Source organism: Zeugodacus cucurbitae, chromosome 4, assembly GCF_028554725.1.
Source record: "Zeugodacus cucurbitae isolate PBARC_wt_2022May chromosome 4, idZeuCucr1.2, whole genome shotgun sequence".
NCBI classification, from domain to species: Eukaryota; Metazoa; Arthropoda; class Insecta; order Diptera; family Tephritidae; genus Zeugodacus; species Zeugodacus cucurbitae.
Genome location: NC_071669.1, coordinates 61195163 through 61221844, shown reverse-complemented (window position 1 = coordinate 61221844; position 26682 = coordinate 61195163). Strand labels below are relative to the sequence as shown.

Genomic DNA, 26682 nt, shown 5'->3' with positions numbered 1-26682 from the left:
TACATATCGTATAAACATATACATATAAGTAGATGTAGTATAAGCATAATTGCATATGCAGATTAAGCGCTACGCCATTGCTTGTTAGCATTTGTGGCACGAAAGTGGAAAGTAATGTTGCCAGCGTGAAATTAAAAAGCATAAAATTGATTGTGTGTGCGCGTATGCGTGTGTGTGGGTGTGTGGCTACGCTGATTTCTTGTGGCGAGCGAAAGCTTTTACTTACACACTGCATATAATAATCGCACATTTATCATATAAATTTATTGGTTTCTACAAGTAACGCTAAAAGCATGCTCGCCGCTATTTATAAATTGTGTAAGCGCTTTTCTGGGTAATAAAGTTTCTTCTTCTACGTTTTTTTTTTATTTCAAGTAAAAATATTTTTAGAATTTCTCTGTTAACCAAGTGAGAGGTTTGTTTCCTTTCAAAGTACTTGTCGCTTATAGAATTTGAGGAGTTAGCTATTTATAGAATATATAGTACCCACTTCTTTGATGCGTGTATTGAGCAACTTTTTGACTTGAAGAAATTTTAACTTGGAAACCTATTATTAGACTCGGTAAATATTTGGTTTTACCAAAGTATAGTTTTCCTGCTATTTTATTACATATCTATCCCTTAAAACCAGGAAACTCAGGAACCTCTCGATTCATTCGGTTCGTAACATTATTTTGATAACCTAATGCTAAAGTTTGAATATATACTATTTTGGGCGATGTTAGGGTTTACAACCACGCCAAATTTCCATATACCACAATTTTGAAATCTTGATTCCTTACTTTACAATATATAAATTAAGCACCAGTGAAGATATCGGATTAAAAGTTTGCACAAGTATTACGTAATGTGACATCACCGAAAAAAAAATCGAAATGTCGAAAAATCTTCGTAATCGGACTATAACTTTTCAAGACCCCATGGAAACCTGAGTGCGGGTGTCTAATTATAAAAATTCAATGGAAATTTCTCTGTGCCAAGGCATTCAAATCGGGCCAATACTTCCACTAGCTCCATATACCTTATATACAGATTTTTAAACTCCCATGGACTTCATATCGTATATATCGATTAATATGAAAGATATATTAAAATTAAGTGTATGTATAATCTTGGATATAATGTTAGTGGGTGGTCAAAGTTAGTGAAATCGGTTCAGGACTTAACACCGCCCACATATACTACATACTCATATAACGATTTTCAATAGTCTAGTGGACTTTATGTCGAATGTGTGGATCCAGTTGTGTGCTAATCTTAATAAAATTAAATAAATTACTTTCGAGTGTAAAATGTTCGGTTACACCCGAACTTTGCGCTTACTTCCACGGTGGTCTTTCTTACAAGCTCAACAATCTTGACGTTTCAATCGAATTCACTATCAGTAGAAACCCACACAGGTTTGATACTAAAGTAGCTTAATGATTAGTAAAGTCAAACACACTTTGACTAGCTTTGAGCGCACAGTTGGCCATCCAAGTGTCATTATTGCCGCTCTGCTATCAGAGTGAATGTTTGCCTTTCTATAGCCTTAATGGCAGCCACCTCTGTTTGAATAGCAATGCATAGGTTTGTTTGTGGTTGATGATGATATGATGAAGACTAACATATCAATCATTCCTTTGAGCTTCGACCCATTCTTGGAAAAGCCCACTACGCCTCTTCTGCAGCGTCTTCGCTACGCTCATATATCCATCGGAGGTAGAAGGAACCAATTAGTGAAGAGTCCACATCGTTATTGTCTACGCTTTCAGGCATGACCCACTTCTTTCCCAAGAAGGATTAGTGAGGGAATATTACATTTGTAGTATTCACTAAGTTAACTATTACATTTTTTATTCAAAATCAATATGTGAGTTCCACTAAATATCTACTAATACAGTTTAAAGCTCGTTCTCAAAAGCTTTTATGCTTATCCTCATATGATTTGCAAATACTTATTCGAATTGCGGTTTTAAATGCACTCAATACACATATGAATAAACTTCAGCAAATAAATAATCACAAAATTCACAAAATTGTTCACAAAAAAAAATCTTCCGCATGAATTCTAAAACTTTTTCGAACAAAACTTTACTTAAGCCGAAAGCTCCAAGGTAATATAATTCCACAAAATAGCGCAGAACTTAAGCTGCATGCACATACACTCGTGTGTAAGTTTGTGTAATGCAATAACAACAAATGCGTTGTAAATTAGTCCAGAAACTAAGAGAAGCGCAAAAAGGATTATTATTATAATTTCAGCAAATTCGTCTTACTTTTCTAAGGAACTCACTTCAGTGTCTGCGCGCTAAAACCCAGCAGATGTGCAATTTCTTATTATCTTAATAACTCACACTCAAACATAAGAATATACATATGCATGTGTATGTGTGTGTGTAATTTAACGCGTGTTTGCACTTGCAACTGAGAAAACAAAAGTGCAGGATTATTGTTGATGTACAGTTAGTTAGGCATTGTTTGTATAAGCGCATTAAGTGCACCATGAAACACAAGTTCATACATATATATTTGTTCATAAGTGCATAATTCATTATACGTACTTACATGGCGAAAGTGAAACTGAAGATTTCAGTACTTTCATACAAGTTACAAGTTTTTTAATCTAAACTAAAAGCAACAAAAAGTTGTATGAAACAACCGAAAACGGAAGATCTGGGCTGATAAAACTTTCTACTTTCTCACACATTAAATCATATTTTCTATTTTAGCCATTTTATCAAATTCCGTTTTGAAGTTCTTAAGTAGTTTTGAGGAAAGCAAATTTACGATGTGTGTTCAAAAAATAACGGGAATTTTTGCTTTTTTGAAAAAAAAAATTTATACATTCGTCTATACCAATGTTATCGCCTTCAAAATATGTAGTCCTCAATCGATATCATGCACTTATTTCAGCGCTTCTTACAATCATCAAAATACTTCAAATAGCGGGATAGCCTTTTTCTCTCTGCGATTTCTCGTATGCTTGTAAAACGATACTTCAAGGTTCTCTTTATTTTTTGAAATAGAGAAAAGTCAGATTTTACTTTCTTCTTTTTGAGCACTATAATCTCCTAAATTAGGTTAGGTTTGTAGGCAGATCTCTGCAAAAAAACAGAAGGTCTCACTTAGACAGCCTGGCGCTGTCCATTGCGGTACCATTAAAACTCCCTGTGGATCAAAGACCTTTAAGATTCAGCAAAACGCTTGGAATCCGTTACAAATTTCTTAAGACGGCTAATATCAATTCTAGCCAATTCGCTAAGATCGCCGAAAAAGGGCCTTCCGAGGTGTTTCAACCTCAGTTTGGCAAAATCTGGACAATGAAGAAGGAAATGCTTAGATGATTCCATCTCGCCTTCCTCCATACAACTTTGGCAATTTGCATCTACCACGATCCCAAGTCTCACCGCATGGGTAAGTACACAAATGATCGCGCTGAGATGGACCTTGCCCAGAGAACTATAATCACCTATATATAATCACCTAATTGGTTCTAAAAAATTAATTGTTGCCACTTTTTGACATATATTATTGCTCTGCTGTGGCTAAATGATACAACAAGAACTACTTTGAGAGCTGGAGCATCGAACTCCGTTTGCCAATGTGAAAGAGTTCTTCAATTTTCTATTTTTGCTTTCGATCAAACATTTTGTCTTATTAGCTTTAACTACTCAAAAAAAAAAATGAATATTTTTTAACCTATTAATCGTCTCCGATTCACCACAGGTTGGAGATTTGCGAATGGAACAGATTATACCAGCTGTTTAAACCGGCTGACAGATTGCGGTGTTGCCTTAAGCTCTTTGATTAAAAAATGCCAAAATTAACATTTTATAATATTCAGTTTTGTCATTCTTGAGAGATATTTGAGATTTATGAAATTCATAGTAATAAACACTTGTCAAAAATCTGTAATGAATATTAAAAATAAGATATTCTAGACTCAATATGTAAGAGAATATAAAAGAGAAAAGAAAAAGAAAACTGTTGTCATACTCTCTATAAGAAACTAACAATAAATAACCTAAAAAGCCATTGTGTGGCTACTAAAAAGGAATAGATGCAAGTGCAAATAACCACAAAAGCATAACAGGAAATAAAAAGCGAAAAATTTTCACTTGATTGACAGGACCTGGCAAAAAAGAGCTGAAGTAGTAAATTAAACAAGCACATAAAATTATAAATGTATATCCCTTTATATGCTATATATAATATAGTATATACAACCTTCTCGAAGTTATTTGTGCGACCATAATACACCATTGTGCTGCAGAGTGCTTGCACGGCACAGCATATTTCGAATTCTTTTATATTTCTAAGCGTGACAGGTAGACAATCATATTTCATAGCTCGTGGTTCGGTTTGTTCATTGACTTCGCTATTCAGGCATTCCAATGCGGCATTGTCGCCAGGAGCACCACCAGTGCACAACAACAGAGTGTTGTTGGTGTATACACCCGTTTTTCATATTTCTCATGCAAAGTGCGTTCAACTGCAAATTTTCCACTTGACTTATTGCAGCTGGTGCCTTTGAATTTCCATTAACTAAACAAAAATTCCACTTTTGCTTCGCTATGTACGCTCAATCGATTTTCAGCGGCACCTCCCTCCCCATGCATCTCTTCATTCCGGTGTATGTGCTCGCTTGGCGCGTGAGTTTGGAGTGTCGAAAGTGATTGGCGTTTAATTTGCGAACAAATGGATTGTGGTGAAGTGTGCACCGCTACGACTATTGACTTATTGGTAGCAGAAGAAATATCTTTTAAATACAGCACCGCTGGTGGGATACTGTAGGTATTATTGCAAGACTGTTTAACTTAACGGAAAGTTTTAAATTAATATTTGAGGTTGTTTAATTCAAAACTTAGTTGTAGAGGAAGAAGCTCAGGACAGTTAACTCAAAACCATAACATAGATGGCGCTGCTGTCAAAATTCGGTATTCTGTTTCATTTTATAATTGTCAAAGGAATTTATTCCTTAAGACACGATCAATTCTACATTTTTCAAAATATGGTAGCACGTGGAGATAATTTCGAGCTCTAATTACAAGCCTTCAGTCACAAATTCGATGTCATTATGTATGGAGTTCGAGCTCACCACGTTCACGCTTGCAGAAGTCCAGACTCTGAATCCAATTTTCGACGGTTTTCAGGCATAAAGCGTCCGATACTCCTGCAATTTCGCGTTCGATATTCGTACGAAGTTCATCAATCGTCGCTGGTGTGTTGGCATAGACCATAGACTTGACGTAGCCTCGCAGGAAATAGTCTAACGGCGTCAAATCGCACGACCGAGGCGGCCAATTGACTGGGCCATTTCTTGAGATAACACGTTTTGCCAAACTTGGTTTTCAATAAATCGATTGTGACATTCGCTGTGTGGCTTGTGACGCCGTCCTGTTGGAACCACATATTGTCCAAGTCCATATCATCCAATTAGGGCCAAAAATATTGGGTTATCAATGACCTGTAACGATTCCCATTCACAGTAACATGTCAGTTTTGATCTTCAGGAGGCCCAATGACGCCACCGAACCATAAACCACACCAAACCGTTATTGGATCGTATATCTTTCCATGATGAAATGACAAACCTTACTGAAGAGGAATGTCAAAAGAGCAGGAAAAAATATGGCGTCGTTTGCTGTCCCTATCGGTCTACTTTTGTAGCGTTCCTTTTGAAAAACGCTTTATTTTTAATTTCAAGATAAAAAGCTAAAGTAATTTAGAGGTCGGCAGAAAGTAGCATTAGTGAGGGCGAAGAGAAACTGCTGTTGAGAAGGAAGTATTTGGGAGTAGACATTTCTTTCGGAGACCGTTATACAATTATAGTGATTAGACCGACTCTAGCTATTTTTACAATTTTACCAATATTAATAATTACACTTTTCTAGTAATAAATACACTTTATCTTGAAGCATATTTCTGCTTCATATTAAAATAGATCAGCCATTCTTCGGTTAATGTTTCCTATAAATTTCATATAACAATTTATTTAAAGGTTAAATATATCGAACATTTATTTAAAGCTTACAGATTTTCTCATTCTACTTCCTCTCAGCTCATCATTAATTTCAATACTAAATCTGCTAATTTTTTCACACAAATCAGCATTCCTGGCAAGCTTTCAAGGCTTCCCCATCAACATTCACAAACAGTTCCGCTTTTTCACTAAATTCAATTAAATTCTGTAACTTCATATGGGCTAATTTAAACTTTCACCACAATGGAGACAAACACACCTTCACACAGATTAAAAACACATTCTCATTCATTGGCTTTGTGCCCTTGCTCTCTTTACCGTATGCACGCAAGTCACCTCGCCATCGCAGTAGCAGCTCAGCTACGTTGGAGCGTAACGACCGCACATTACCGCACAAATTGTAGGTTAATTCAATTAAATTCAAATTAAGTTGCCAACATTTTCTAGGCAGTTGGCTGCTCGGGCGGCTCTCGGTGTTTTGGCGGCAAAAGCGGTCTTTAACATCGCAGACGTCTTAAATCGCATTAAAGGACGCGTGAGTCGGCTTTTCTTTCACTTTTTGTTTTCATTCTTTTGTGTGTTCTTTTATGCGTTACTTCGCATTTTGTGCTTTCTTGTTTTTTTTTTTTTTTTTTTTTTGTGGACAACTCACATCAAAGTGTTTTGCCAACTTAGTTGCTTTCGTAAGCGCCTGGCGGTGACTTGCTCCGTTACGCGCTTTTAGACATGGATCACGCGCAAAAGCGTTTGTGCGCGACGGTTTGGTCGATTTTGGTTTTCCTCTTTGGCCTCATTTTTTCAGCAAAACATTTTTAACATACGTGTATGTGTCTAACTAACTAATTTATTTGAGTTTTACGTTGTCGTATTAGTTTTCTAGTTTAATTGAATTCCATTTTATATTTTACGCTTTCATCTCCACTCAGCTCACTTTCAATTAATTCGTTTTAATTTATATGTAGTATGTCTGGAATTTCAGGATTTCCTGTTTTAATTGAACTCATGTTTTATTTTCTACTCTCTTTTACACGTTCATTCTCAGTTGCCTTATTGAGCAAATTGAAATTTCATCGCCCCAAACATCGTCCGGTGTGCTCTCTACCCGCTGCTTTGAAAGTTTCCAGCTTGCATAGCAAGTGTCTAGGAAGTATGTTGAAACTGCGGAAAAAAGTTACTAAAGAGAGCAGACTTTCAAGCGCTATTAAATGGCTTTAGTTGCTACTTGAAAGTAGACAAGATTTGAGAAGCGCTTTTGATACTTTAAAAAATGTAAAATGTGTAAAAGGAGGAGAGAAATGATTGAATAGGGATTTCGCTGTTTTTATGTTCTACAGTTAAATATGAAATTCTTTTAAATATCGTGTTCTTGTCACTGTCTTTTTCGAGCTTTCGCTGAGATTATTCGATATTCACGGCATTAATTTCATTTCTGCATGAGTGAATGAGAAAATGCCAATTTTCTTTTCGGGAAATAGAATCACTGAATGCAGTAGCAGCCAAGCATGCAGAGTCGCTGAATGCGTAAAATAAGGAAGACGAAGATCGATCAAATATCTAGCAAAGTTCTAAGTAGATCAAGTAGTCATTGTTGAAACGAAGACCAGAGATTAGTGTTTTAGATTTTATATAACTCCAGAGAGTTCAATAGTTCTTATGATCGTTAAACGAAGCGCTCCTTGCTCCAGAGTTACAAATATTTTCCAACCTAATAGAGTTTGTTTAAATAGAAGTCAGTCCGCTGCAGTAAAAATTTCTTTAAATTTCGTCCAGTTTCCATTCTCGTCTCATCCCTCAGATATTCCAAGATAGTAGGTTTCCTTGTCAGAAGGCGCGAAACCTTTGCAGACAACTTTAGACAATTGCGAAGAAGCCTTTTTATACTCTCGCAACCTGTTGCACAGAGTATAATAGTTTTGTTCACATAACGGTTGTTTGTGTCACCAAAAAATATAAGAGTTAGATATGGGTTTATATATACATAAATGATCAGGATGACGAGTGGATTTGAAATCCGGATGTCTGTCCGTCTGTCCGTGCAAGCGATAACTTGAGTAAAAATTAAGATATCTTAATGAAGCTTGGCACCCTGAGGAGGTTGCTATACAGAAACCGAAAACCTATACAGTGTCATAACTAAGCCATAAATTTGGATCATAGGATCCCATAGGGAGGATTTTTTTTGGAAAAGTGGACGTGACCCAACCCCCAAATAGGTTTTTAGTATATAACTCGCAAACCAATGAAGCTATATGAACCAAACTTTGTGCAGTCGCTTATTTTAGTCATTTCCTTATACTAAATGTCTAAAAATGAAAGAAATTGGATAATAACCACGCCCACCTCCCATACAAAGGTTAGGTTGAGAATTACTAAAAGTGCGTTAACTCACTAACGAAAAACGTCAGAAACACCAAATTTTGCATAAGAAATGGCAGAAAGAAGTTGCACTGAGATTTTTTTACAAAATGGAAAATGGGCGTGGCGTCGCCCACTTATGGGTCAAAAACCATATCTCAGGAACTACTAGACAGATTTCAATGAAATTCGGTATATAATATTTTCTTGACACCCTGATGACACGTGTGAAATGGACGAAATTGGTTCACAACCACGACAACTTCCCATATAACTCATTTTTTAATTTCATCTTATTCCTTCACTTTATAATATATACATAAGGAACCAATTAAGATAGCGAAATAAAACTTTACACAAATATTGTATATGATCTGTGGCATCATTTGTGAAAAAATTGTCGAAATCAGACTATAACTTTTCAATGCCCCGAATATCGAATATGAAGAACTCAGTGCCCCATGGTAACTTTTCACCGAAAATTTCGGTAAATCTCTCAGTTATCTTAATATAATTCAGAGGAGATATTTTTTTCTTAATAGTGTGTCTCTGTACCAGAATAGGTTAAAACCGAGCCATAACTTCTCTTATATATGAAAATATGAGAATACCTAATTATAGGATTTTCAAAAATCCGATGAGCTTAATAGCTTATAAATTGGTTAATATGTGAAATATATTTATGCCGAATGTATGGGTCAAATTGTGTGTTTTCTAATCAAAATATAACAATAAATTGCGAGAGTATAAAATGTTCGGTTGCACCCGAACTTAGCCTTTCCTTACATGTTTAATATAACTTAATTTTCGTTAACACAGACTTATAAGCAGTGTCCAGTTTTGGGTCGTACCGCTTCTATGAGTATCATTAAAAAGTCGACGAAAGAGGACCTCCGCTATATTTCTAAGTTTTCTGTTGCAAAGAACTCTCATAAGATTTCCATGAAGAACTTCAGAATTTGACACATGCATCGATCTCGGTGGTCGTGATAACGAAGGTCCGAAAGTCTATTTCTTATGTATCTATAAGATCTAATTGCCGAAAATAACCTTAATTTACAGAGCAATGGATCATTCCTTCAACTTAAAATCTGGGATCCATTCGAGGTTATGGTGAGACTAAGGCCACCCATAAAAGTAAAAGTCTGTCACTATCAGTACAAGTTTCGGTCCGAGCTCTTCTAAACGAAATCCCTTGAGTTTGTGTCGAACGAATATTAGTTCTCCTTCATCTAATCTACCCAGCACCTTCCTCAGCAGTGCTTTACAGATAGGTGCCAGCAACTTCTGAAAGGTGAGACAAGGTGTTTCGTCGCCGAAAAAATCAAATTAAGCCAATTTCAGAAAGTTCGAGCTTTTACCACATTTTCAGAATACATATACACATACAACTTCGTATATTTGTATTTGTTGTTTACAAACTGTCGCCGCCTAGCGATACTTACTATCTAATAGAATCTATTTAACAACATCGTCTGTGGGTCGTAAAATTTAAACCGCCTATTCGCGTTAATAAATCACAGTGTTTGTCTCGGTATACAAAACAGCAACAAAAACAAAATCAGAAAAGTGGCAAAACATTTTCGCTCGTCTATTACTCGGCATAACTTGCTGTTTTTATGCTCGTAAACGATATTTCTATTTGTACATTTGCTAGTAACTGAATAAGTATGTGTACACTCGCCTAGACGTGTTTATGTGCTGCTCGTATTTTATGCTCTGGCACTATTTTTTTTACGATTACCCAGTATATAATGCTACCAGATTGTTGGAATATATTTTAAGCTAGTTTGGAGAAATGAGTTCGGATCTCCGTTGAACTCACTGAATTTCTCGTTTTAAATTTAAGAAATGTTTCATCTTTATTATCATGCTCTCTCTCTCTTTCTTTCTCTATCACTACCTCTCTCTCTACATACTCAAAAATCTATTTCTGTAAACCCAGTGAACCCCCGTAACAAAAGCTGGTCCTTAATGCCCAATTTGTTGTTGTGGTCTTAAAAATTAATTAATTTCTATAATTAATTTTAAGTGCTACTGACTTTACAAAAATCTCTCTTGCACTACTCCACCGTACAGTGTATCCATATAAGAGTACATATAGTATAACTTTACAACAATTGTTTTCGCGTTTTGTTAAACACTTTGAATGGCATTTTGTTGCGCATTTAATGCCCTGCTTGTTCTAACATTTGCATATAAATTTTACAATTCAGCCATTTTTATAATCTTCCATGTAAATTTTAAGTAGTTTTTGCTATGCATTTGCAAATGACATTGCCATGCTGCATACCATATACCTAAGTACTACATACGCTCCAGTACAAGTGTTGTTAAATGTATGGAACATTGTTTTTATACCCTTTTTTATGTGCTGTAGAGTGTCCATAAATGTTGTTAGGGTGCAGCATTGTTCGCAGCATTTATTTATCTGCGAGTCCACCTATTAAATGTGTAAAAGGATGAGTCACCTCATACAGCGAGGCTGCAAACCACAAATTGGTGGAGTGGTTTTATTATTGTTGCGTTTTAAATCACTTGATATGTTATATTTAAGGAATTTAAATTGTCATGAAAGTGCTTCTAGAATGCCTTAATATTGTCATTTTGAACTTACTTAATTGAATTTGCTCAATTGAAACTCAAAGTCCTAGCCTAGTGGCTAGAAAGTATGTTAAGTTTCGGTAGGTTTTGTCCAGAAATAAGTGGTGCCATTTATAAACTATAGCCGAACTCTTTCAGACCCCCAAAATAAACAAACTAAGTGGATCATTTGTTGTACAGAAGTGTTTCCAATATTCTCAGAGGCCTTAAGTGAAATCTCTCACTCTCTTATAAAAAATGGACCTATAGACCTATGTAGCATTATATTAGAACTTCTGTTCCTATCAACAATCGTCCCATTGACCTTGGTTCTAAACTCAATTCATATCTCATCTTTAATCATTGGACAATCAGCTCTATATACTTCCAATGAAAGAGAACAGAGAGCTTCGAAAATCATAAATCTTGATCAAAGCGGATGCTAGACAAATAATTGAAATCACGGTCTGCTGTTTGTGAGGAAAAGCGTAAAGATTCTGTAACTGAAACGAGATGCTTAAAACCAATTCAAAGGAAATTGTCAGGAAAAACATGAATATTTTTCATTAATTTGAATGTTGACGGCGCTCTTTTGTTTGCGATAACCTTGAATTAATTTCACGAACATCACTGCGAGCTCATCTTTTCAGCTGCTTGGCTCTTAAATTTTCAACTTATTAAAGATCTGTATCAAGAAAAGTTAAAAGAAATAAAGCAAAATAAACAAAGCGCTCGAATATCCTTTAGAAAAGGCAAAATAAGAATAAATTAGTGTGTGCGCCTCCACTTCTTCTCATTTCACATTTCTTTATTTTTGCATTATATTCGCTTTGTCTCGCGCCAGAAGCGCAGCAAACGTAGCAGTGAAGCGGCAGCATTGTCATTTCGTGTGGAAAAACAATTGAAAATTTGTGTGGTTATCGGATATAAATAAATTGCCTTTAAGATTTTTGCTGCCACATTTTCTGCAATGTTGACTGCGGCATTATTGTCGCGCTGCTGTTTTTGTTATTGTTGTTGCTGCTGTGTAAACATAAAATATATATAAAAAATGTGTATGTTATCGCTTTATGTACAAATAAAAGTAGATACGTGTATGTATTATATATATACATAGGTATGTAGGTGTGTGTGCTCGTCGCATGCCGCCAACGCTGATGGCGCATTATTTGAATATTTGAAGCACTCACGTGCCGTTCGAGTTTTTTATTTCGCCTCGAAGCTGCTTCATACATTATTACAACTCCGCTTTGCCATAAAGCTCGCTCCTTATATTATATATATTTTATATAAAAATGCCTTGGCGTCTAATATATATGAGTGTGTGTAGATAAAAAGGTCACACGTGCCACTAGCGCAGCCCGAGTTATGAAGTAATCTTTGAATGCTGTGTTATACCAATTTTAGTATCATTCCATTTAGTAAAAATTGAATAAGCCATAGTCTTTTCATTTCATTTTATTTTATTTTATTTTATTTTATTTTATTTTAAATTATTTTATTTTAAATTATTTTATTTTATTTTATTTTATTTTATTTTAAATTATTTTATTTTATTTTATTTTGAATTATTTTATTTTATTTTATTTTATTTTAAATTATTTTAGTTTATTTTATTTTATTTTATTTTGAATTATTTTATTTTATTTTATTTTATTTTAAATTATTTTATTTTATTTTATTTTATTTTGAATTTTTTTTATTTTATTTTATTTTATTTTATTTTGAATTATTTTATTTTATTTTATTTTATTTTAAATTATTTTATTTTATTTTATTTTATTTTATTTTGAATTATTTTATTTTATTTTATTTTAAATTATTTTAGTTTATTTTATTTTATTTTATTTTGAATTATTTTATTTTATTGTATTTTATTGATAGAGAGAGGTTATGACTTAATAATCATAAGCGAGCAATACAAAAATAAAGAAAGTGGGACCTGGATAGAAGATATTAGCTCAACCGCTGCTATATGGCTTCCTCAAGCAAGTAAACTTAACATTATTGATACAGGGAACAGCAATGGTTTCGTCTGGGCCAGATGCGACCTTTTTACAATAATTAGCTGCTACCTGACGCCAAGCGATAACATACACGAATTCCAAGAAAAGCTCAACAATATCGAGGATACAGCAAGATCTATAGAAGGCCATCTAATCATCGCCGGAGACCTAAATTCGAAAGCTATAGAGTGGGGTATGCCAAGCACGGATTCGAGAGGCAAGCGCATTTTGGAAATGGCTGCGCGACTTGGTCTAACTGTACTAAACACAGGAGACGCGACCACGTTTAGAAGACCGGGATGTGAAGAAACCACTCCAGACATCACCCTATCATCAGAACGCTTGGCAGGCTCAATAAAGAGTTGGAGAGTCCTAGAAGATTACACTGGCAGCGATCATCAGTACATCTCTTTTACAATCGACACCGGAGCCAACGCAAACCAGAACAGAAAAAACACTTGCACTCGAAAATGGAACGTCTTGAAACTAAACCCTTCGAAACTGATTTCTGAACTAGACGAGCAGATCCCACCCAATAGCTCTCCCAAAAACGCAAAGGAGATTGTAGAGCACACAATGCTAAATATCACACGAGCCTGTCGAAAAGCGATGCCCAAAGCCTCACACAGCAAACACAAAGCAGCGGTCTACTGGTGGACAGAAAATATCGCTCTAATTAGAAGCACATGTCTCCGCTTTCGCAGAGCGTATACAAGATCCAGACGCAGAGGAGCCGCACCGGAACTAGCCGAACAATATCGAGCGGCGAAAAAAGAGCTTAAGGACGCCATCAATCTTAGCAAAAAACAAAAATGGGAGAAACTAAGAGATGACATTAACCAAAACCCCTGGGGACTCGGGTATAAAATAGTAATGAAGAAACTCGGAGCTCGCGCAAAACCACCCGACTTAAACACCGCCAAAATGGATCACATCGTAAGTGCACTCTTCCCTATACACGAAAAAAGGACCAGTGAGCCAGAACAGGCTGCAGGGCAACTGGAAATCCCCAAATTCACTCTTGAAGAGCTACAACTAGCCGCAGGGAAACTCAAGACCAACAAATCACCCGGCCCGGACGGGATCCCAGCAGAGATCATTAAAAAAATCGCCGTAGAACGACCACTAGTCCTCCTGAACATGTACAACGCCTGCCTCGTAGCTGGAAAATTCCCCGAAGTCTGGAAAAAACAACGGCTTGTCCTTATCAGCAAGGGAAAAGGAGATCCCAGCTCACCATCAGCATACCGTCCACTATGCATGCTCGACACAGCGGGAAAACTATATGAAAGACTACTTAAACCCAGACTTCAAGCGGCTATCAGGGAAGCTGGTGGACTTTCCCCTAGACAACACGGGTTTAGACCGGGTAGGTCAACTCTAGGAGCTATCAAAAGCGTCATTGAAAGTGTAGAAGGAGCACAGCGCAGAAGCCATAAGTATAAACGAATAGTCCTGTTGGCGACAATAGATGTCCGAAATGCCTTCAACAGCGCGAGATGGGTGGATATGATCGACGCTCTAGAGAAGAGTTTTAGGATCCCAAAATACCTCAACACGGTTTTGCGGAGCTATCTCAGTAACAGGAAACTGTTATATCAGACAAGAGAGGGAACACGCCAAATAGAGGTCACGTCAGGAGCAGCACAAGGATCCATTTTAGGCCCAGACCTGTGGAATATTAGTTATGATGACATACTAAAACTAGAAATGCCAGACGAATCATATTTAATAGGCTACGCTGACGACATCGCAGCAGTAATTACAGCCCGAGATACAGAGGAAGCCCGAAGAAAACTAAATCAGGTCATGATACGGACGCAAATATGGCTGGATTCACATAATCTCCAACTTGCCACAGAAAAGACAGAGCTGCTACTTCTAACAAAAAAGCATATTCCACTAGAAGTTAGTATGGAAACGACTTCGGGTATTCTAAGGACAAAAAAAACAGTGAACTACCTAGGTGTAAGACTGGACCCCAGATTAACCTTCTGGGCACAAATCCAGCACGCCGCAGTAAAGGCAGCGAAAATCATCTCCAAGCTAAGCAGATTAATGGCCAACATCGGCGGGCCCACACAAGAAAAAAGAAAGCTCCTAATGTCGACTACTATCAGCGTATTATTATATGGAGCAGAGATCTGGGCAGATGTGTTAAAAAGGGAAAATCGACATAAAGTATTGGCCAGAGTGCACCGGACCGCAGCGCTAAGAGTCGCATCAGCCTACCGAACAGTGTCCAGTGAAGCAATACTAGTTATAAGCGGAAATGCCCCAATTGACCTCCTTGCTTACGAAAGGAAAAAGATGTGGGAATTGAAGAAAGTAAGTCCAAACAACAAGAGCGCAATTGAACAAGTAAAGAAAGATACGGTATCAGCATGGCAACAAAGATGGGAAAACGATAGCCGCGGCAAATGGACGGCCAGACTTATAAGGGACCTGAACCTATGGACAAGCCGTAAATTTGGAGAAGTGGACTACTTCACAACACAGATGCTATCTGGTCACGGATACTTCAAAAAATATCTCCACAGAATGGGAAAAGTCGAAGAGCCGTCCTGCCTATACAACGACGCGACAGAAGATGATGCTGAACACACATTCTTTAAATGTGCGCATTGGCAACGGGAACGCACCATCGTAGAAGACCTAGTTGGACCAATAAACGCAGATAATATAATCAGCGTCATGATGGAGAGCAAAGAGAACTGGAATATTATCCAGAAATACGTAGCTAACTTGCTACGTAACAAAAAGCGGGACCTGGACGCAGGTGTGTAGATGTAAATCTCTCTATGAGAAAAATGGAACGCCACCCTGAAGTAATGCGAAAGCGGTTCCAGGGTGGGCGACGGTTCCCTAGAGGGGGGTTTTTAGTGACCTGCAAGTGGCACATACCATTGCTGCGACGACAGCTTTGATGATGCGGTAGGCATTTTCCACCCCCTCTCCCGCGAAAAAAAAAAAAAAAAAAAATTGTATTTTATTTTAAATTATTTTATTTTATTTTATTTTATTTTAAATTAGTTTATTTTATTTTAAATTATTTTATTTTATTTTATTTTATTTTATTTTAAATTATTTTATTTTATTTTATTTTGAATTATTTTATTTTATTTTATTTTATTTTATTTTGAATTATTTTATTTTATTTTATTTTAAATTATTTTATTTTATTTTATTTTATTTTAAATTATTTTATTTTATTTTATTTCGAATTATTTTATTTTATTTTAAATTATTTTATTTTATTTTATTTTGAATTATTTTATTTTATTTTATTTTATTTTATTTTGAATTATTTTATTTTATTTTATTTTATTTTATTTTATTTTATTTTAAATTATTTTATTTTATTTTATTTTGAATTATTTTATTTTATTTTATTTTATTTTATTTTATTTTAAATTATTTTATTTTATTCTATTTTAAATTATTTTATTTTATTTTATTTTATTTTATTTTATTTTATTTTATTTTATTTTATTTTATTTTATTTTATTTTATTTTATTTTATTTTATTTTATTTTAAATTATTTTATTTTATTTTATTTTAAATTATTTTATTTTATTTTATTTTATTTTATTTTAAATTATTTTATTTTATTTTTTTTGAATTATTTTATTTTATTTTATTTTATTTTAAATTATTTTATTTTATTTTATTTTATTTTATTTTAAATTATTTTATTTTATTTTATTTTAAATTATTTTATTTTATTTTATTTTATTTTATTTTATTTTAAATTATTTTATTTTATTTTATTTTGAATTATTTTATTTTATTTTATTTTATTTTATTTTGAATTATTTTATTTTAAATTATTTTATTTTATTTTATTTTGAATTATTTTATTTTATTTTATTTTATTTTATTTTAAATTATTTTATTTTATTTTATTTTATTTTATTTTGAATTATTTTATTTTATTTTATTTTATTTTAAATTATTTTATTTTATTTTATTTTATTTTGAATTATTTTATTTTATTTTATTTTAAATTATTTTAGTTTATTTTATTTTATTTTATTTTGAATTATTTTATTTTATTTTATTTTATTTTATTTTGAATTATTTTATTTTAAATTATTTTATTTTATTTTATTTTGAATTATTTTATTTTATTTTATTTTATTTTATTTTAAATTATTTTATTTTATTTTATTTTATTTTATTTTGAATTATTTTATTTTATTTTATTTTATTTTAAATTATTTTATTTTATTTTATTTTATTTTGAATTATTTTATTTTATTTTATTTTAAATTATTTTATTTTATTTTATTTTATTTTATTTTGAATTATTTTATTTTATTTTATTTTATTTTAAATTATTTTATTTTATTTTATTTTATTTTGAATTATTTTATTTTATTTTATTTTATTTTATTTTAAATTATTTTATTTTATTTTATTTTGAATTATTTTATTTTATTTTATTTTATTTTATTTTGAATTATTTTATTTTAAATTATTTTATTTTATTTTATTTTGAATTATTTTATTTTATTTTATTTTATTTTATTTTAAATTATTTTATTTTATTTTATTTTATTTTATTTTGAATTATTTTATTTTATTTTATTTTATTTTAAATTATTTTATTTTATTTTATTTTATTTTGAATTATTTTATTTTATTTTATTTTATTTTAAATTATTTTATTTTATTTTATTTTATTTTATTTTATTTTATTTTATTTTATTTTATTTTATTTTATTTTGAATTATTTTATTTTGTTTTACTTTGAATTATTTTATTTTATTTTATTTTATTTTGAATTATTTTATTTTATTTTATTTTATTTTGAATTATTTTATTTTATTTTATTTTATTTTGAATTATTTTATTTTATTTTATTTTATTTTGAATTATTTTATTTTATTTTATTTTATTTTATTTTGAATTATTTTATTTTATTTTATTTTATTTTATTTTATTTTATTTTATTTTATTTTATTTTGAATTATTTTATTTTATTTTATTTTAAATTATTTTATTTTATTTTATTTTGAATTATTTAATTTAATTTTTTTTGAATTATTTTATTTTATTTTATTTTATTTTATTTTATTTTATTTTGAATTATTTTATTTTATTTTATTTTATTTTATTTTATTTTATTTTATTTTATTTTATTTTATTTTATTTTGAATTATTTTATTTTGTTTTACTTTGAATTATTTTATTTTATTTTATTTTATTTTATTTTATTACTACCAGACACTGCCGAAAATATTATTATTACTTTTTTCTTTGTTTATTTATTTGTTTTTCGCTTTTTTCATGCTTCACGGTTTTTCTGCATGAAATGCTCCCAATTGCTTTTGCTGCCAACTGAATTTAAGTGTTTACCAACCACTTTTGTTGTTGTTGTTATTTTTACGCTTGTAAGTAGTGTATATTTGTGCGAGTAGCATATTTGCCATTATTACTTAGTAGCGTGTCAGTGGCGGGCGCTGATTTGAAATTGGTTTTTCGAAAATTTAGTTCAGTTCAGCGACAGCTCAGACAAAAGTCGGTCAATAGCGTCGCTGTAAAAGTATCAAGGCAACAAATGGAAAGTGAAAACAAAACAAAAAAGTGAAGTGAAAGTTGTGGGCGGCAGAAGATGCATGCACTTGTGTTCGCACTGTCTTTAGGCACTCGTAAACGACGAAGGTGTGGTGTGGTTTGGTCGCCTGCACTCGTTTGTCTAACGCTTTTTTGTTTGTAATATACACACACATTTCGAATATGTTAAGCGCTTTAAAGCTTTCGAATATATTCATGTAAATATTATATATAAACTCGTAAATGCTTGAGTGTGTGTGCGTTAGGCATTGGCTGTCAGTTACTGCTGTAATGGGTAATCATTATGGCAACTAACATTTGCACATAATTTATTTTGTTTTTATGAACGCCTGGGAATAGCGTTCCACTTGGCTATAAACAAAGAAATATAAGCTACAGATGTGTGAGAGTGTGTGTGTGTGTGGCAGCTGATGAGTTCGAGTAGCGCTTGTTGACATGAATCGGAGCGAAAATAGGGCAATTGCCCTTGCTTCAGCACAGGGCATTGGAGGCGTATGCGGTCGTAATGCGGCGCATAAGGTGTCAGCGCCTTGAAGTATGCTTGAAAAGTTGTTATTTTGCAGTTTGTAATATATTGATTACGTATTTGAAATACGTAAGGGATTTGCTGGCATATATTTCACACAATATTAGATTTCTCTAAAATTTGTTAAAAATATGATCCAATTTGAAATTGAAATTTTCAACTGTTTGTAAACGCTTGATTTTTGTGTAGATACATATTTTAAACTCCATATCTTTTTTAATAAAATTATAGCACTGGAAAATCTCAAATGAAATTTGTCGACTCAAAGTCAATTAAAAATGATTTGCTTTAGCCGACAGCAGCATGTCAGTTGCATGACAAATTTTCCACAATTCAGTGATTTCAGCTTTTTTCTTTTTTTTCGTATTCATTAGCACATATAGAATATAGAAAACTGCAACGAATGCTGGGAATAAATATAAAAAATATTGAAAAATTTGGTTTTGTGAATACAATATCAATCAAAGATTCATGATTTTCCATGAAAAATATTTTTTAATAATTTTATTTATTTTATTTTAATAAAATTGTACCATCGGAGTTTATATTTTGCGCTGTAATATATAAAATATATAAGCAAAGCATAACATGTCCGACTATTTTGGTGTCTTAGGTGACTCAGCGGTACTAAAAAATAAATCTTATAAATATTATTTATAATAATAATAAAAATTAGTTATAAATATATTTGGTATATGCCTCCACTCACAATAAAAATATTTAAAATTAATTAAATTTTTTGGTTTCGTTTCAGATTTGGTATAACTTTCAACATTCAGACCATGAAAATCCGGAATAATTTTGGTAAGTAAACTTAGAGTAAATTTTTACTATTTTTCGAGCTTAAGATTATTTTTGTTGTATTTGTGAAACACACAGCTCCTTCGTGGAAACATTTTTATACTACTTTTGACCAGTTCTTATTAAAGTTACATAACAAATAACGGGACTGTTAAAGGTGGCCAAGAAGCTTAAGGGGTTACATGGGTTTTGTAGCGCAAAAATGGGTTATTTTCAATATTTTTCTTTCCATGTACAAAATTTTTTTCTGTCTTATATATATATATTTAAAGATTAATTTTAGAAATTTTCAAAAAAAAAAAAATTAAAACTCCTCATTGTGACGTCATTTCCGGTGACCCCTCTGAAAAAAGGTGCGTCCGCGTTGTCAGCATGACTCCTGACAGGATCATCCAAAATGAAAAAAACCCAAATAAGTGTTTTAGTTAAGACCATAAACTCTTGCTTGAACGAAGGTAAGACAAAAAAAATAAAATTTGTAATTTTGGCAGACGTTTTTCCAAAAAAATACGAATTTCGGTAAAATTTGCTTGACATTTTGGTGTTTTTTTAATAGTTGTAATAGAAAAAAAATAAAATCCTTCGTTCAAGCACGAGTAAATTGTATCTCGAACACTTGTGCAAAATTTCATCAAGATCGGTTGAGTAGTTTTCGAGTAAATTTGATAACCGACTTTAAAGTTTTGAGTAACAATAATACCTGGCTTGAAGCGTGCACCTTCCAAAGGCTGTATCTCCGAAACTATTATTCAGAACGACTTGAAGATTGGAGATACTATTCTTGAGATGTTGTAAAAATGAATAAGCCAAAAAACAAAAAATAGATTTTTTAAACCCACGAAACCCATGTAACCCCTTAAGAAGCAAAAGGATATGTAATGTTATTAGGTTATACGTATTAAAAATTAGGTGGAAATATTGATTTAAATCTTCGTTTTCGGTTCATCACCTCTAGTCTAACTATAAGTGAGCCTGATCTGTTGTCAAGCATTTTATATATTACAAAAGCTCAAGCTTTTTGAGTTGTGGCGACCTTATCAAAACCATTTCTAATCATTCTCGATGTTATTATAACGATCTTATTGATTTATGCCAGTTTAGATTATTTATACCAGTTTGTACATTTCAGCACTATCGAAGGTTTAACGAATCGTTATAAATAAAGTATAAGTGATATTATGCAACGAAATTTGTTAGAAATACATAAACATCAGATGCATTTCTTTTCCTAATTTCGATTTAATTTCCATCAACGTACTACACACATTCTCTACAACATGTCTGTTATTTCTAACAGTTACTAAGCTATAGCTTCAAGCATAGCCAATTCGTAATGCCAGCAGCATTTTGTGGTTAAACGAAATACCAAATTTGACTGTCAGTCTATCGAGAATCGCTGCAAAAGTTCGAAAGAATTCATATGTGTAGGGTAGTGAGGCATTTTCCCATGTACTCATACAACTGATACTCCTGAGAATCGAATCACATGCATACATATACACACATCCAGTGTACGAGCAATATATTTAGTGACTGACACTTTCGCAACAAATGTAATACACTAAGCAACATTGCCACGTCTGTTACAGCTGTTGCTGTGAAAGAAAAAAAACTAAAAATTGGCTGCTGCAACTCAGCGAAGTTCTTGTGGCTAAAGCGCGCGTGTCTCCCTTTAATACCCTGCACTCTGAATGGATTTCGGCGAATTTTCGCAACGCTGCATTCCCATTTACGTGTCAAAGCTTTGTTGTTCTTCTCTGCTATCCACATTTCTCTCCATTTTAGTTTGTGTAATGCAATTGTAAATATTTCGCGAATTGCATTCGATATTGCTTTGGGACGCAATTAATTTATTTTACGTTTTAAAGGGAATGGTATGCAGTGGATTTGTAAAAGCGAATATTTATAGAAGTATTCTTTTACTACTTTAGATACAAGCGCGAAGATTATTTTTATTAAGATAAGGATTATTGGATGGGTTTTCAAATAGGATGATTCAAATTTCTATGGAATCGCGATAAAAGTGTCCGTGCTCAAAATAGTGCATGATGAAGAAAAGTTACCTTCTATAGTAGTAGTACTCGGAATATTCGAATATCTGGAGACCTTACCGAAATTATAAATAGCCAGTTCTAGTTCGGACTAGTTTGGGCGAAGGAAATTGTAATACTAATGAGCTTGCTAAGCTAGATAAGTTAGTCTCTCTTACAGTAAAATAGCAACAAGTATGAGCACCACTATCCTAATGTCGTTTACTACTGGACTGTTGGGTCTCAGCTGAACTGATCGAGCGCTGGATAGTCACTAGAACCTGTGCTGTCGTAAGAACTGGTACAATAGAAATCGCAAGATGTCTAGGGAACTCTTCACCCTCAGCAATGTTTAGATTTCCCTGGAAGGGTAGATGTATGGCCATTAGAATGCTAGTGGTCAGATTAAACATTTTATTAGGTGGAATCATCCCAACATTTCCTTGCGCGATCTAGGAAAAATTCTCTCACTTTTTTAATATCACCGCCTTCTTGTATCATCACTTAAGTACTTAGAGAATGTGAATGCCAATCTTTATTATGTTATTGTTTCAAATTCTCCCCACTTTTGTTAATATATCCCATATTATCTGGGAAGTCACGCAATTAACAATGACTTGAAAGTCCCTTTGTTTACATGAATCGATATCGAAGGATTCGACTCAGTACAGAAATTGCTTCAACGCTCTTAGAGAATATTTTTATTGATTTGGCAATGTTAGTTCATTCAACACTTAAAAGACGGCAACTTTTTTCTGGACTTAAATGAGTTTGGTTACTCTTACACTTAATAGGTGCCAATTTCAACCCACCACCATTAATAAACTCTTCTAAAGAACTCTATATGTATATAATTATTTGATAATCTTATATTCTCTATAACTGTTGCAAATTTGCATTTATTGCGGAATGAGATAGAAATAGAAACAAGTGGCTTTAGATTTGGTCTAAAAATAAAATATTGAGTATACATTTAGGCGCAATGAATTTTAAATCGGGAATTTCTTTAATTTGTTAATTTAGTGTAATATTAGTGATTCAAGTGATTTTCACATCATACGTAGTTGATAAAATTTATGAACTGATGTGGAATTATCGGCTCAAGGAAGAATTTGTCACAGTTAAGAGACTTATTTATTTATTTAAATATTTTGTTTCAATATAAAAACCTCACGTATATATTCGCGATTAAAATTTAGGAAAATGTTAACTTTTTAAGGAAATTATTTGAGCAATTGTATTAGAAGTTGTACGGAACGATCCCTCCTCTTTTTGTTACTCGAACTTCTTTATATTTAATAAAATACAAAATTGTTGCCAGATTTTATGCTTTACCGCGAAATTGACAAAACTTTCAACGGCACACACGCCCACTCACTTAAGTCATACACCCTCGCTGCCGCTGTTGCTCTGCTCCACCATAATTAGTTAACAACAATTTTTACAACTTTCGCTCTAAAAATTAATTTATGTATATTTAAGCGCAATTTTGTTGCCCAATTTACTGGCATATTTACTCACACTCGCGCATTAAGTTGCCAAACTTCAATTTGTGCCCTCAACCATATACTCGTATGTACGTAAATATGGCACTCATGTGGCAGCATTTAATTCCCGTGGTGCGTAGTCAGAAACTTTGTGATCTGCAATTAGAAAGTTTGACTACCTTTTTGATGAGTGGCTTTTGTGGTTTACGCTGAGAGCGTGCATGCCGCACAACCAAAGCTAAGCATTTTGATTTTAATTATACCGCAAAGCAACCGCCATAAGCGCCCAAATGCTCATACATATATGAACATTATAGGTATACATTTAGAGATATGTATGTGAGCTGAGACATCCAAAGGCTGCGATAGCTCATTCTTAACTCGAGTTCAGCTTGATTTACGACTAAAAGTCTTTGCGCGCGGGAAGGGAAGAAGTGCCTGAAGGTGCTTGTAGCAGCTTACCTGTGCACTTAAACATAAGTTTGTGTGTTTTATTGTATATTTTCTTACTTGAACTGTTAGTATGCGTGATTCCAGACTTGTTGCTTGAAGTATATGTGTGTATGCCTTCTGTGCAAGTTAAGCAGTGCTAGTAAGTAATTGTGTAGCAAATTAGGAATTAATTTTTACACACACACTAGCAACTAGCATTTAGCATTTTGCTATGCATGCGCTACACTTTGTTTAATTTGAAAAGTTTTTAATAGATTTCCATGCGCGCTTGCATTTTAGCGATATCCCCTTATTTGCCATGTATCCATAGTAAAGCACTTCATGACTAACTGTATTGTAATTGAGTAAGGTAATTTCTAACTACAGTTTAAGTGTGTGTGTCAAGTGAAATCGCTGCGTTAAAAGTCGCTTAATTAGCACTGTAATTGGAGGATATCAGTTTTAATTACATTTTGTGTGTGATTTAGTGGGTTGATGGGACTGAATGTGTGTATTTGATGATAATTAAAAATATTGATTTAAATAAATTTAATTTAAATATATGATTAAATATTCACTAATATAATATATAAACAGATATCTGCAAAAGGATGAAAACAATTAAAAAATAAAAACTAGTTTTTAAGATATAATATTTATCTTTTTTAAGTCGTCAAAATTACTTTTTTTCAACAATTTACTAATTTTATTTCTCAATTTTACTTACTAACAAAAAATTGATTATCTCTGCTTATATTGTTAACTAAATATAAAATAAAGTGTGTGATTTCCAATGAGTCAACATTTTTTTCAGAGTTGCTCACTTTGTCAGCTGTTGCTTGATTTATACTCAGTTCGGTTTTCCATTTCATAATGAACAGACTTACTACGGAACAACATTTATTGCTGACATACGACTCCAATTACTGCAAGAATTTTTCGAAAATTGCGCCTCACAGCTGAAATTTTTTTGGAGTCACCCGCGGCGATCACTTCCCCGAAATGATTTGTAAAACAAAATGAGAATTCTTTATCTTTATAATAAAGCTAAATTCTTGGCTATAACATTAAATTATATGTGTTTTTTCCTTCTTGAAAATCACATGCCTAAAACACATCCTTTACTCACAATCCTTTCTTCACCTAAAGTGCCAAACAAGCCGCAATATAAGTTAACATTTATTATCATATTAAAAATGAGTGATATATAACCAAATATTAAGCAGATATAAAGTAAATTGTCTCATAAAAATGTCCACTATCTGGTCGTACGGAGCGTATACGCAACATCATAAAGATGTGTAAGGCCAAACACTAAAAATGCTCACAGTTTCATACTATTGCAGACGCAGTTTCCTTTTGGCATTTATGTATATTCATATCATATCCCAGTTGAATGAGGTAGTTGTTGTTTTAATTATATGAGTACTTCAGTTATGAAATAATAGGCGTGTATATTACCCATATACCATGGGTTAATATTATCAAATGACTGTGCCCATTGATTGGTACTAGAAATTAAGTTAAGCCAACTTAGTATTTTTTTGCCGATACTGGCACTTTTGGATCATCACTTATTATTTAGCTTAGCTTTTTCGGCTTTTTAATTAGTTCACATAAACAAGTGACAGTTAATTAGCAAGGTTTTATGTAGATAATTGACTAAATTTAAGTGAACTCATTTAACTGTGTTGCTCATATCGTATATGTATCTCATGGCCACAACAAAATCTCAACATTTTTCATAAAGTTAAACATATTTGGAAAATAAAAAAATGATCCAAAACATTTCTGGAGGTTCGACAGTGATATCTAAAAGTATGCTTTACTGCTACACATGAGCTGAGTTCGATTTTATTTTTTATTAAATTTCGAAGAATTTGAAACTTGAGATTCTATTTTTGATAAGGAAGAACTGCTCTGATATCAAATTACTCATTATATAAAACTGGGGTTTTGTACTTAAAGGACCTCCCATTTTTCACATAACCTTAAGTAGAACATAAAATAAGAGCAACTCGGTCAAACATTTTTCAAAAGTGTATGCTTCAGCTGTATGATATAATATATATAGTAATTAAAAAACCTTTTCTATATCGATTTGCATCTAACCTATAAAGCAAATTTGATCAAAATTATACTTTTTGAAAATCAACAACTCTGGCGCCCTCTAGCGGGATGAAGATATTCCTTTACAAATTTAAACAAAACTGATTTAAATGTGTTGAAATCCATAGAAAGAAAATATTATTAATATTTAATTTATATGGAAGGCGCCACTTCTTTCTCTTCAAATTAAAACATAAAAAAGTGCATATATTCCCCGCGAGATATATTGAAGCACCAAAGACGCCTCTTCACCCATTAAATTAGCTTTATGAATAACCATACTTGATTAACAGTGTCCTCGTGTTCATTTAATCTGCTGAATTGCAAAAAAGAAAAAAAACGCAAGTTTACAGTGAAAGTTGATTGGATATTCATATCAGTTTCCTTGTGCCACTTTCGTTGCTCATTAAGTATAAGAGTTTTGCTATACGAGTACATATGTATGTGCACTTACGTCAATTAACAGTAAATTTAAATTACACCTACAAGCGCAGCAACAACTACTATACTTATACACACATGCGAGTGGGTGTGTGAGTGCGCCACGAGTTGCTTGACTTGCGTAATATTATAGCGCACTTCTCACGTTGTTGTTGCTGTTGTTGTTTCTTTTTATTTCGCTGATTGCATTGCGTCCCTCGGCGATGCGTGGCAGACTTGGCATAACTGCGGGCGGGTGTTGATAATTGCGTCCTTGCAAATTGCAGGTGTACTCAAGTGCTCCAATTGGCAATTGGACTATTTGCCACTTTCGAACATTGCATTATATGCTTTGGGTGTATATATTTACTTAGCTATACATACATA

At 32.7% G+C, this 26682-nt stretch overlaps 1 protein-coding gene across 1 annotated transcript in view; it reads left to right on the top strand.

Annotated features, from left to right (window-relative positions):
• LOC105212457 (G-protein coupled receptor dmsr-1-like) overlaps nucleotides 1–26682 on the top strand; it is a 170758-nt gene that overhangs the window by 53481 nt on the left and 90595 nt on the right. The window contains exon 3 of the mRNA XM_054229979.1: nucleotides 19771–19820. The gene's annotated coding sequence lies outside the window, so the exon portion shown is untranslated. The remainder of the gene's footprint in view (nucleotides 1–19770; nucleotides 19821–26682) is intronic.